The 12448-nt window shown below is 33.9% G+C and overlaps 1 protein-coding gene across 1 annotated transcript in view; it reads left to right on the top strand.

Moving 5' to 3' along the window:
* Window positions 1-7636, top strand: part of Zmynd8 (Zinc finger MYND-type containing 8) — an 86216-nt gene extending 78580 nt beyond the window's left edge. Inside the window, exon 8 of the mRNA XM_089097534.1 lies at window positions 3317-7636. The gene's annotated coding sequence lies outside the window, so the exon portion shown is untranslated. The remainder of the gene's footprint in view (window positions 1-3316) is intronic.
* Window positions 7637-12448: the final 4812 nt, after the last annotated feature.

Here is a 12448-nt window from a genome sequence, read left to right on the forward strand (position 1 = left end):
AAAAAAGGAATTGCTGTCCAAACTATATTTTGTTATATAGTCTTTAATGTTTCTTTAGCTTTTCCACCATCGGCTCTTAAATGGATACCCCCCCCCCCCAACAAAAAAAGGTAAAGAAAAAGGAATCATGGTCTCAAAAATAACAGTCCGTTTTTTAGGAATAATTTTCCATCAAAACCTTCTATTAAATTCGTTATAACTGGCTTTCTTTAACTGAAGATACAGCCTCTATATGTTACCAGCTACCAACCTCATATGATGGAAAGGACTAGTTTTTGATAGCCCACGTCCCACCCACCCAGATAGTTTTAATTTTCCTCTTGTATCTAATTTCGGAGACCATACTACCTTTCACCTGCCTACACTGCCACATAAGGATTTTATCCCTATCTGAACTTTTATTTATCTTCTTGTATCAAGCGTAAAGATAGGAAAGTAAAAAAGTTATCCTAACACTTTAAGAAAACCGGTACAACTACTACATATTTTGATGACGATGGTGTATACATCCTTACTTATTTGGGAACCTCAGGATTCCTTTAAGATACGCGGAATTTTTTTCTCCCTTTTTCATATTCTTCATCTGCATTGCTGTCTCGACCCCACCTGTTTTCATTATCTTTTTGTAAATACTGAAACAAATTTATGAATAGTAAATGAAGACGAGAACAAAGAGTCTTTTGCTTGTTAATTTTTTCAAATACAAATAATCTTCAGGACAGTACCATTTCCCCTTGTTCTTCCTTAAAAAAAAAAACAACTAAGTTACAGAATTTAAATTTTACTTAAAAGAACAACCGAAAAATATTATCCAAATTGATTCACATTCTCGAAGCTAGTCAATTCATGTTGGAATCTCGCCAGCTAGTTTAAAAATCAATACTGAGCGTATCTTAGGGGCTAACAGTGGAGAATGTGCTATTGATTGTAGAAAACTGAAACATAAATAGTTCAAAGTATATATATATATATATATATATATATATATATATATATATATATATATATATTCTATTTTTGATAGTTGATAGTTGATAGTATGAATTTTTCTCATCTATACTTTTTTGTATGGAAATCGAGTGAATTATGTTAATGTATTGATAAATTAATTATAATTTATGCAATTTCTACCTATCTTATATAGTATTATGCCCCCAATGATGATTGGCGGTCCTTATATTGGGACAGGCTATAAATTCTCATACTGAGAGGGTTCATATGGATGGTTAGGTGTTACTTAGTTACCATTAGATTTTAGCCAAGTTTTGCTACGCTTGCTTCTCCTAATCAAATTGTCTTAGAAGTTTAAGTATCTCTTGCAAGTGGCTTTGCTGCATTTATTCCATTGACGGTTATATCATTTCTCTGTTGAATGTTCTGAAAAAAGATGCAATTTGGCATATTCCAGTTCAGCATTGCTACATGTATTACTGCTATTAATCTCTAATTTCCTCACAATAATCATTAGTTCCAATATGTTTTTTTCTTCTTCTTGTGACTAAAGAAATATATTTGAAGTTAGAAAGTTAAAATCCAGCTTTTTTTATATGTGAACAGCTTTATAGTGACAGGTCAATTGTACCTACTTAGCCTATTAAGTTGATTCATGTTGTTTGGTTACTTGGTGGGGTAAAGGGGGTATTGGGTAGTTTTAAACAAGGCTTTGCCAGAACAACATTATATTCTTCCCAAAGATTACATTGCATTCAGATTTTGACTGCTCAAAATTGTCGCAAGCAATTTTCTTTCAGAAATCACTATGAGCTGAGTTTGCATATATTTAGATTAAAAAGAAAGAAAAGAAACGGTTTTTTGTACATGAAAATTTAGCCAATTAATATGTTTATCGATATAAACATAGCTGATACACTCAAATGGAATGCAAGACGGCTAATTTTCTTTTGAGAGGCGTGTAATGTTTTATTTTTTGTCGTAGTTTACACATAATTTGAAAATTGTTCCAACTGAGGACAATTGGCAAGTCCTAGGTTTTACTTGTGAATCCAAATTTAACCAGAGTAAGTGATTGTGTTGGAAAATGACTATATTTTGTGTTCCTTTCGAATCATACCCTTTGGTAGCACAGAAGATCGATGCTCTTCTTGGCAAAGTGGGACTGAGGTTAGATTCCCGCCGCCGTAAGGTTGGGCGACATGCCTGCAACTTATCACTGCAAAAAAAGGGACCCAGTAAGTTAAACGTTGATTCGGCGCCCTATTTACCTTCAATGGCTCTGGAGGATCTTTATTCTTAACTCCTTTATTCTATCAAACCTCCTAAAAATTACCTTGAATATTTTGCTGTACCCACTTGGTGCACTTGCCTTTTGCTCAGCTATGGGTTTCCTAACTGTGAATAAAGACCGGCGTCGGTTATATACTCGTCTTTGCAATTTCCTTTCTACATTTTAATCCGATTAATAGAATAATTTTTGAAGGAGCGAGGGGCATCCAAATTTGAAAAAGGCGCCTAATTTCTCACTAGATACTCCTTTAAATGGTCGTATATTAAACAGAAAGCTGTAAGAGAAGTTTGATCCCATCCCATTTTTAGGGTGTATAACAACGGAAAGGCTACGTTGTCTAGGTGATGTCTTCACGGCTGACGCAGAAGTGGTCAACCACTAAAGTGATACTTTATTTATTTTTTTAATTTGTTATTTCGTCCTGCACCCTCCCCCCCCCCCCAAAAAAAAAGGCAACATTGTTCAATTGTCTTATGAAGGTCCACTCCTATGACCTGCAAGAAACATGAAATATTTCTTCGTATACTCCCCCCCCCCCTCCCCCTACCCACGTGTGCAAATAAGAAAAGATACGTTTGTGAGGGCGAAGAAAGGCATTTGTGGTGATGATATAACATTAATATTTTTTTTTCTTTTTTTATGCTGAGCCTATTGCTAGTAAAAGGGAATCTTAACAGGCATCTAAAATACGACTATAGTCATTTCGTATATCATCCATTCTCTCATTATCAAACAATATTCTTGAAGATCTGACTTGTTTCAGCTCGTTTGGGGGTTCGTGATCTTCCTGTCTGATTCTGCTTATTTTACATCTATCAGATTTATTTTACTTTGCTTTGGTCCCTCTCGCACAGATGCTTTAATTTTGAATAGACCTGAGTCGCAATCCTTAGTCTTGAGCCATTAGTTATTTTTGTTTTGTTTCTGTGAACACTTGTTAAGAAAATTTGAATAGCGTATTTATTAATTTTTGACTTAGCCTTCTGTATTTTCACTGAGTTGCCTGCTTTTTAACTGAGCCGTAGCAAAATTTTTTACTGTCATATTAGCTATTTTATTTTTTTCTTTCAGGTCAGTTCAAGACGGATTGGTTTTCCTGTGTCCTTGGTCAAGCTGTTCTAATACATATTGTGTATGTAGGATAATTCGATTTATCTGGATTGCTTCGATTTTCGTTAGCTGTTTTTACAGTTTTGAATGTATGTAAACAGAATATATGCTGAAAAAAAAATTATAAAAGGGATGACTCTCTAGTGCGGGCCTCAGTGTAATAGTTTTTTATAAGAAAAAAAAAGTAGCTTTGATACTTAAAAAAAAAAGAATTTTTATAAAGAATAATTAAGAACAAAATATCAAATGTTCTGTGTTTTGACCACACATAAATACTTGCAGAATAGACTATTGTGGACTATTTTTCTGAAAAGGGCGTATCTCATATTTTTCAAAAACTAGTTGTTGTATTCCTAAAAGCTTTGTGATGGATTCTTCTTTATTGGTCGAATTTACAGTTGTAGACTTACTTCTTGCGGGGGGAGGGGGCAAGACCAAGTATGTTTAGGACAAAACAGGATGTATTTGTTGGACCCTTTCACCGGCATTATCTTATTGATGTGCTACCCACCATCAGCAGGACTGCTCAAAGGGAACAACCAGGAAAACTATCCTGGGCACCATGGCTAAAAATGGTGCTGTGACCAAGTTTTTTTTTTAAACTGATTGTTTCAGTCACTTTCTAGTTCACTGTTTTTTGGGGTGGGGGTGGGCGTTGGCGAGGTTATTTTATTTCAGACGCCACCAATCCTAGGAACAGTCTTGACAACCGGAAATTTAATTTTTAAGTAGTTTTTGGGGAGTGATGGCATGCTTTTCTACTTTGGGGCAACTAAAAATTAGTTAACGAAGTTTTAATTTTTGCAAATTTGCAGTTTGTGTACTTCCAAGTGGTATATAATTTTTAGTCTGAGTAGATTGTAACTGAAACTAATAGATTTTACCTACTTAAAGTCAAAAACATGTTTTTGGCTTAGCTGGTATATTATCATATTATTGGTGCGTTTGTTCTAGCTCAAAGACAGACCATTTGAAATCGCTTAGTATATTATTAGTCCAAATTAAGCCAATCAATTCCACTCTCGCATAAAAAATCCGACAATTTGAGATATGTCCTTTAGTTTTGGGCTTCACGATGTTCTAGCATTGTTATTCAATATCAAGGTCATTTGTAGCTGATATTTCTGTTGCTAATTATATCTGACTGGTATGAATAAGTTCTTGGGCTTAAATTACACTGACAGATTTTTCACAGCAAATTTTCATCATGTAAATATTTTTAATTCTACAGCAAGCATCAGGGAAGCTCTTTTTATATATGTAATACAGATCTTTGTTTTCCAAATTTATAAGTGATAAGTTACGTGATTCTTCTTAGAAATGTATGTTGAGTAGAGTATGTAGTGTTAGTATTGTTTTCAAATTTCGTCCAGCATACCGTATTAATCAAAGATTATAAAACACTTAGCGTTCTCAAGCAAAACCCTAAAGCTGTCGCATGCTTTTTTAAGCTATCTTAGTAATGCTATAGTGGATGAGGTCTAAGCAGTTACAAGTCTAAGAGTCATGTTAAAGCAACTAAAATATAGTTTTGTTTGGTTTCCTATCTTCTTTGATATTAAGTATTGTGTACGTTTATTATTATATTTTTAGTGCGATACAGAAGTTATTAGGATCGTGATAACAAATGTTCAGCTTTGTTTTTGCTCTTAACCTTGGTTCATGAAAAGAAGTTTTCAGTCATTACAATTTGAAGTAGCCCTAAAATAGTTGGAGGCTTTGGGTTTTGTATGAGGACGAATCGCTACAACTCGCATCCCAATAAGACTTGTACCAACTCGAAAGCCTTGACTTTGACGTTTTGTGACATGCTTTGACCGTTTTATATGACATTTTTATGCAGATGTGGCTGCTCCCTGCCAGACACAGAGACGTTATAGTTATCTCATCGTAGACCTTATAATTTAGTCCAGGCTATTTCAAGGCTGCTGTAAACCTGACTTGCACAACTTACAGCCTGTTATCCGCATACAGACACGTAGCACTTGCGCTTGGGACTGCAAAAGATTTTGTAACGAAGCATAATATTGCAATAAGTGCAAAATCTAACCCTTTTTATTTTTGAAGTTCTGCGAATAGAATAAAAAAATTATAAATTTTAATTGTTTTTTCAGGCGGAAATAAAAGCAGATATAAATTTAAAGACTCGTGTAATAACTTAGACCACGGTGCTTATTGATAAGGACCGTTAGAATGAAATACATATGTATTTTTTTCGATTTATTTTAATAATGCTTGTTACTGCTACGTTTGTTACTTGCTGTTATAAAAAAATAAGCGGATAAAATATTTTTACTTAAAATAAACCATATTTATCAGACCGTATTGAAATAAAACAAGTCTCAGGGATTTTCCTATATCCTTTCTGAAGCTGGCCATGGCTATATTATTTGACATAATTGAATTCCTCCTCTCATTTTATATTTTGCAGCCCTATCCTGATTATTTATTTTTTTTTTCTATTAGACATAGATATTTGATTTCAATAAATAACAGTTCAAATAGGGGTAAATCCGTTTATTAGACAGTGAAAAAACAGTAAAAAAAAATTCTTGATATTTTGATCACATATACTGTGACCGTCATCAGCAGATATACAGTACAACAAAAATTATCTGGTGTCACATAAGAAAGTATAAAAAAATGTACTGCACAGCAGTCGGATTTATATCGAAGACGCCCATTCTAGTGAAATATTTGAGAAAAGATAAGATAAAACAAAATTTTGCTGAATAAATTGCCATCATTAAGCTGAATTTCCGCTGTAAGTAGAGCTTAATGATATGGAGAAATTTAAATCAGTATAGTTAAAAGAATGGTAAAACAACAAGAGCAGTAAAGCGGTAATGCAAACGTAAAATGTTATAAAATGCCAAAAAATTTTGACAGTGAGGTTAAAAAATTGTAAAAGAACAAGAGTAATAAAACGGTAGAATTGTGTATAAGTCGTGGGAATTTGGGTCAGTATGGCTGAAAGAATAGTAAAAGCATAACTAAAAGAACGGTAAAAGAACAAGAGTAATAAAACGTAAAATGTTATAAAATGGCACAAGTTTTCTCAGCTTGGCTAAAAAATGGTAAAAGGACCAGAGTAGTAAACCGGCAAAATCCTTTAAATTTTGATCAGTATAGTTAAAGAGTGGTAAAAGAACAATACCAGTAAAACTTAAAATGTTATAAAACGATACAAAATTTTGTCAGCTTGGTTTAAAATGGTAAAAGGTCAAGAATAATAAACCGGTAAAATTTGGGAAAATCATAGGATTTTGGGTCAGCATAGTTAGAAGGATCAGTTATAAAACTACAAGTTATTGTTAGTATGGCTAAAAAGATCAGTTGAGGCTTGTATTTCGCCATTTGAATTCTTACATTGCTAAGGAGCCAGATATTTTTTTAGGTTGTCTCTTCAATTGAAAATAGGTTGTAATTGATAAAACGTGACAAATTTAGGTCAATATTAGTTACAAAATGGTTAAAGAACAAGGGCAGTTTGTTCTACTTTTTATACTTTAGATATATGTTAAAACATAATTAATAATTATAATGGAAAAAAACAACAAACAAAATTATAATTCAAAGAAAAAACGGTTACAGTTTTGGCCAGTATAGTTGAAAATTGTGAAAGAGTCATCGGCTCTCTTTTTATAACTTAAAACTTGTTTGAACATATGCCTCAAGTGCATTGGAAGAAATCGAAAAAATTAAATAATAGATTTCAAAGAAAAAAGTAAAACTTTACGGCAACAATTTAGGTCAGTATTGTTAAAAAATTGTGAAAGAATCATTGGCTCTACGTTTTATAACTTAGAACGTGGTAGAACATAATTCATTAACTACAATATAAGAAAAAAAAAATCAGAACGAAATCAAAATTCTTATAAAAATGAATATTTTCCCGGCACAGAACGGAAGTCAGGGATTGGGAGAAAAGCAAAACTGGACATAGGTTAAATCACTCAGTGATCGATCTAAAGAAGAACAATGGACGGAAGAAAATAAAAAGAAAGATAATATCGGCAATATCTGATAATTCATAAAAATACATAGATAATATCAAATAAAAAACTTTCTAAATGAGCCAAGGGTTAGATATGCTTGAGGCAGTTGTAGTTGGAACCGCCTTTCTTTCACTTTTTTTTTAGATGCATTGAATTTGTCAAAGCGGTATTTGTAAAAGGAAAATGAATAAAATGACCATGCTGTCTCTTTTTTATTAGTTTACGGTAGACAAAATTTTAATCCGCCACACTTAAACATGGGCTTAACTTACTATGAGGCGGGGGGGGGTGCAACTGCCCCTCCCAGACCACAGTTTGCCCCCCCCCCAGCTGAAATTTAGTTTCGCCGGAAAATATTGTCAAAACTAAGATAAGCCTGCATAATTCAAACATCCACAGAAACGGGTCAGTTTTCTTTTGTGTATCTTTACCTTTTTTGTTACTATATAGCTCATTTTTTAGTTTCACTTGATTTGTGAAAATTGGCTCCAAATTGCCCCCCCCCCCCAGGATTTTCATGAAATTGCGCCACAGCATTTAAAATATGTACAAAAAAACTTATGTACCGATTAAACAATGGTTTGAATATATCTACTTTAGCACTAAACCACCAACTTATTTTTTTTTAGAGGCACATAGATAATATCAAATAAAAAAACCTTCTAAATGAGCCAAGGGTTAGATTTGTTTGAGGCAGTTGTAGTTGGAACCGCCTTTCTTTCACTCTTTTTTTAGATGCATTGAATTTGTCAAAGCGGTATTTGTAAAAGGAAAATGAATAAAATGACCATGCTGTCTCTTTTTTATTAGTCTATTTTTCGGTAGACAAAATTTTAATCCGCCTCACTTAAACATGGGCTTAATTTGCTATGAGGCGGGGGGGGGGCGCAACTGCCCCTCCCAGACCTCAGTTTGCCCCCCCCCCCCCAGCTAAAATTTAGTTTCGCCGGAAAATATTGTAAAAACTAAGATAAGCCTGCATAATTCAAAGATCCACAGAAACGGGTCAGTTTTCTTTTGTGTATCTTTACCTTTTTTGTTACTATATAGCTCATTTTTTAGTTTCACTTGATTTGTGAAAATTGGCTCCAAATTGCCCCCCCCCCCCCCAGGATTTTCATGAAATTACGCCACAGCATTTAAAATATTTACAAAAAACTTATATACCGATTAAACAATGGTTTGGATATCTCTACTTTAGCACTAAACCACCAACTTATTTTTTATTTAGAGGCAGGATTAAACATTGCTACAAAAACATCAAACTAAGAGCCAATCGGGATGTTAGCCCTTAAATAAGATATTATGTCCAAACATGACCGTTCCATTATCTCGGATCCAAGGATACAAACCCCCTCCTCCACCCCCATTCCAGCTGCAGAAGAAAATTTTTTAAAAAGCTAAAATTTACAAAGCATTTAGTTTTAATTTAATTATTTCTTAAGATTATTCACGGGTGGTATCCAAGCGGAAAATATTGTTTCAGAAACTATCAAGTTTTAAGATGATGAAACAATGCTTTAGTATTTGATTGTATAAAAAATTAATCTTAGTAATTATATTATACTTACTGAATTGGATTTAAGCTTTTTTTGTGGTTGTTGTAAACACAATGGCAAGCCGAAGATAATATGATGGAAAGAAAAGAATGAAAAGAAAAGAAAGAAGAAAACAATAATTTTTCCTTTGTATTCCCAGATAATAGAAAGGCACTAAGACCTTGACTTTAATTTGTCTTCCAAGGGACGGAGTCGTGGGCTATTAAAGCAACTATGACGTGTCCTAGCTATTCAGATCTTTGTTCGAAAATTTGCAAATGACTTTTGTTTTGTTTTTTATATGTAAAATTGCTATGTGCACCAGCTTTTAGGATAATGTTCTGGTAGTGTTTTAAAATATAAGTCAAACGCGGCCTTATTGTGAATGGCAGTTATTTTGAAAAGAACTGAGTGAAAACGAGTATTGTCACAAAACCTGAAGCCTGACACGCCCTCATTGTGGATGGCAATTATTATAAAGTTTCCTGAGTAAAATCATAGCTGCTGTCACCGGGTAGTTGAATCTTTGTTTTTATCCAAACCCTCTTTTTTGTGAAAGTCAATACTTATATGAATGTGCCCATTTATTCAGTCATTCTATGTGTGCCATTAAAGAAGGGCGTGGACCATCCTTCCTCTAGCAAAATGAATCCAATGTAGTTATTATCACTATTTAATTTGTATTCTATATCTGTTAATTATTCCCCTTAATTCTACCAAACAAATAATTGTACAGACAGCATATAGCTGGATCATATGCGGAGATCGAGCTAAAAATTCAGAATTAATTTTGAAAAAATAACAACTTTTCTCTTGGATGTTTCGAGTCCCCTAAAGATTATAAAGACTAAGTCTTTTTTAATCTTACTAGCATACAAGTACCCCTTGGCTTGACTGAACTACGACCCTGCACCTCATTGGCTGCACCCTCATATGCACCTCATTGCATGCATATTTTTTTATATTTATGTGTATGTTTGAAAACCGCTTGTTTTAGTATTTAAACACCTGTGTATGTAGTATGTATTGGTGCTATATAATCCAGTGCTTCAATTCTTACGATGTGATTTTGATTGACGTCCAGGCTCAAGAAAAGGACTGCCAGAATTAGCTACTGAAGTTCCTTCCTTCCAGTAATTTATGTTAAAGAGATTAATTTAAGATCTGAATGCAAAAAGTTGACAAGTATGTGAAATCAAGCTCAGTGTCTTTTCCTTTTGACTGTACATCTTTAAGATTGTTTTTCCTGTGAGAAGTAAAGATGATATGGCCGAACATAGGGCAGAGTGCATCTCCTAACGCAGTCGTAAATCTGGAAACTTCATGGGTATGTGACGTGTTCCTATGAAGGATATTACTGACAGGAACGTGGCACGCTTATCGTTCCCATAGGAACATTCTATGAGTTTTGAGAGAGGTAGCTTGACTGTGTATCCTATTTTTATATGTTAGTCGTATCTTTAGTAAAAGCATGGTTTGACCTCAAAGAAACAGAGAGTTATGTGTGTAAACTTTATAACTAAAAACTTCGGTCTTCTTTCTTGAATAATGTTCCCCCCCAAAAAAGTACCAGTTAGATTTAAAGCACTTTCAAATTTTAAACCATTTCTTAATGTAATTTATGTAAAGGCAACACAAGTTACTTTTAGCTAGTGTTTTCACTATCCCCAAGCTCTTCCGGTGTCCCCGAATTGTCCGAATGAAATTTAAATTCTACCGAAATCTCCGTGAAAACTAACGTCCGTAAATACACGAATGTTAGCATAAAGTAAAAGTGGTTCTTAGAAATATTATTATTATTTGTGGACACACAAAACTGAGTCGAGGCTTACTTAACAAAGCCTCATTGCCCCCTCCCCGTCAAAAAAAATATATAACAGCGAAAAATGCTAGGCTATTGGAACCCCCTTAGGTGTGATATTTTGAGGTAGGACTATCAACTCTGGTTTTCCCTTTGTAGAAGAGACTTCCAAGGTGTCCACCATTCTTTCCCTTCTCAAGAGAACCTCACCCGCCAGCATTAGACCGGCTTGGACAGGCAAAACTTGACCATCAAGAAACCGGTAGTAGCAAGTGAACTTCTTTCTTACTTCTAATTGCTCCTAAAGGGATCTTTTCTTTCTCCATGGTCAATGCTTCATATGCTCAGGGAAAGTGACCTTCCCCAAGTATGATTTTGGCAACCATTGCTGGCCGGAGACTAGGGAGGACGGCCAGTGGCTGGACGGTGACTTAAAATAGCAGTAGTAAGCACCTTTTTTACCTAATACTCTCAGGGGCACTAATCTTAGGGGATATTTCGGAAAACCCTATTTGGGCGGGCGGAGGGAGGAGTTTTCTGGAAAATTAGGGAAAATTAGTAGTGCTACTTTTAAGATATATCCATGTTGCTCTTACGGCCTGTTGTCCTCATCTACTCAATATTTTAATTTAAGCTTCGAAACAGAATTCGTGAGGATAGTTTATTCTAGTGGCCATTATTAAATCATTTATTAAAAAAAAAAAAAAAAATGAAATCCGAAAGTGCTTGAAATTACTCTGGTTTATTTTTCGTGCTATATAATGTAACCAAATTAAAAATTATCCTTTGACAGACTAACCTAAATCTCAAAAGTAAGAAGATAAAATTCTAAAAATGCTTTTTCTAAAAGTGTATAATGCATCCTTAAATTTTTTATTTTGTTACAATCTTTGTTGTACGTGTCTATGCAATTGTTGCCACTAGATGTAAGTATTTGTTTTCATTGTGGTAATAATTTGTAATAATTTTTGTAATTGCTTATTACTTTTAACATAATTGAACTGATAAAAGGGTACCTTTGAAGAAGCTTATGAAATAAACAATGAAAGAAATTCAGTAAGGAAACTAGAACATAAGAAGTACGAGAAATGAGGATTCCTCTCGAGGATTAAAATAAAATCTAAGCGAATGTTTCGAATAAATAACCAATAGCAGTCATCAGCTAAACAGAAGAAAGACTTAAACCGAGAAACTTGCAATAAACAGCCTAACTTGCAATAAAAAAAAACTTTTTGATAAAAAAAAAGAAAGTAGTGGCATTACTTCTCGAAAGGTCATCTAAGAATAAACTAATGTCTTAGCAGAACTTCTGTGAGGTCCTGAAGCCAAGGCACTTAACTCCGGCTTTCACTCTTTCTTCCTTTTTTTTCGAATAGCTGTTTGATCGTGAGTTATATTTTACTGGTTTATTTTTTTTATTTTGTCTCTTAATTCGCCGAGAACGGTTGTTGGTCATATAGGGAATATGTTCGATTATGCTTTATTTTAATCACTGTCTTTGGAAAAGTTATCATAACTTCGAACCTTTCATATGACAAAAAAGGCAGTGTTGTCTTCAGTGTTGCTTAATAAGAAGACTCATTGCCTGTTTAGATTTGAATGTACCAATCCTGTGCCGCAAAGAAATAAAACTTCAGAATTCTGTATTGCTTTCTTATGTGTTTGATTATAGAAAATTCTGCTTAGTGCGTTTTAGAATGGACTTAGTCAATATCTGTTTTGAAACATTATCTGTGTTTGAAAGAAACAAAGCTTT

The sequence above is a fragment of the Artemia sp. Qi Xiang Cuo genome, chromosome 12, assembly GCF_049724085.1.
Source record: "Artemia sp. Qi Xiang Cuo chromosome 12, ASM4972408v1, whole genome shotgun sequence".
Taxonomy (NCBI): domain Eukaryota; kingdom Metazoa; phylum Arthropoda; class Branchiopoda; order Anostraca; family Artemiidae; genus Artemia; species Artemia sp. Qi Xiang Cuo.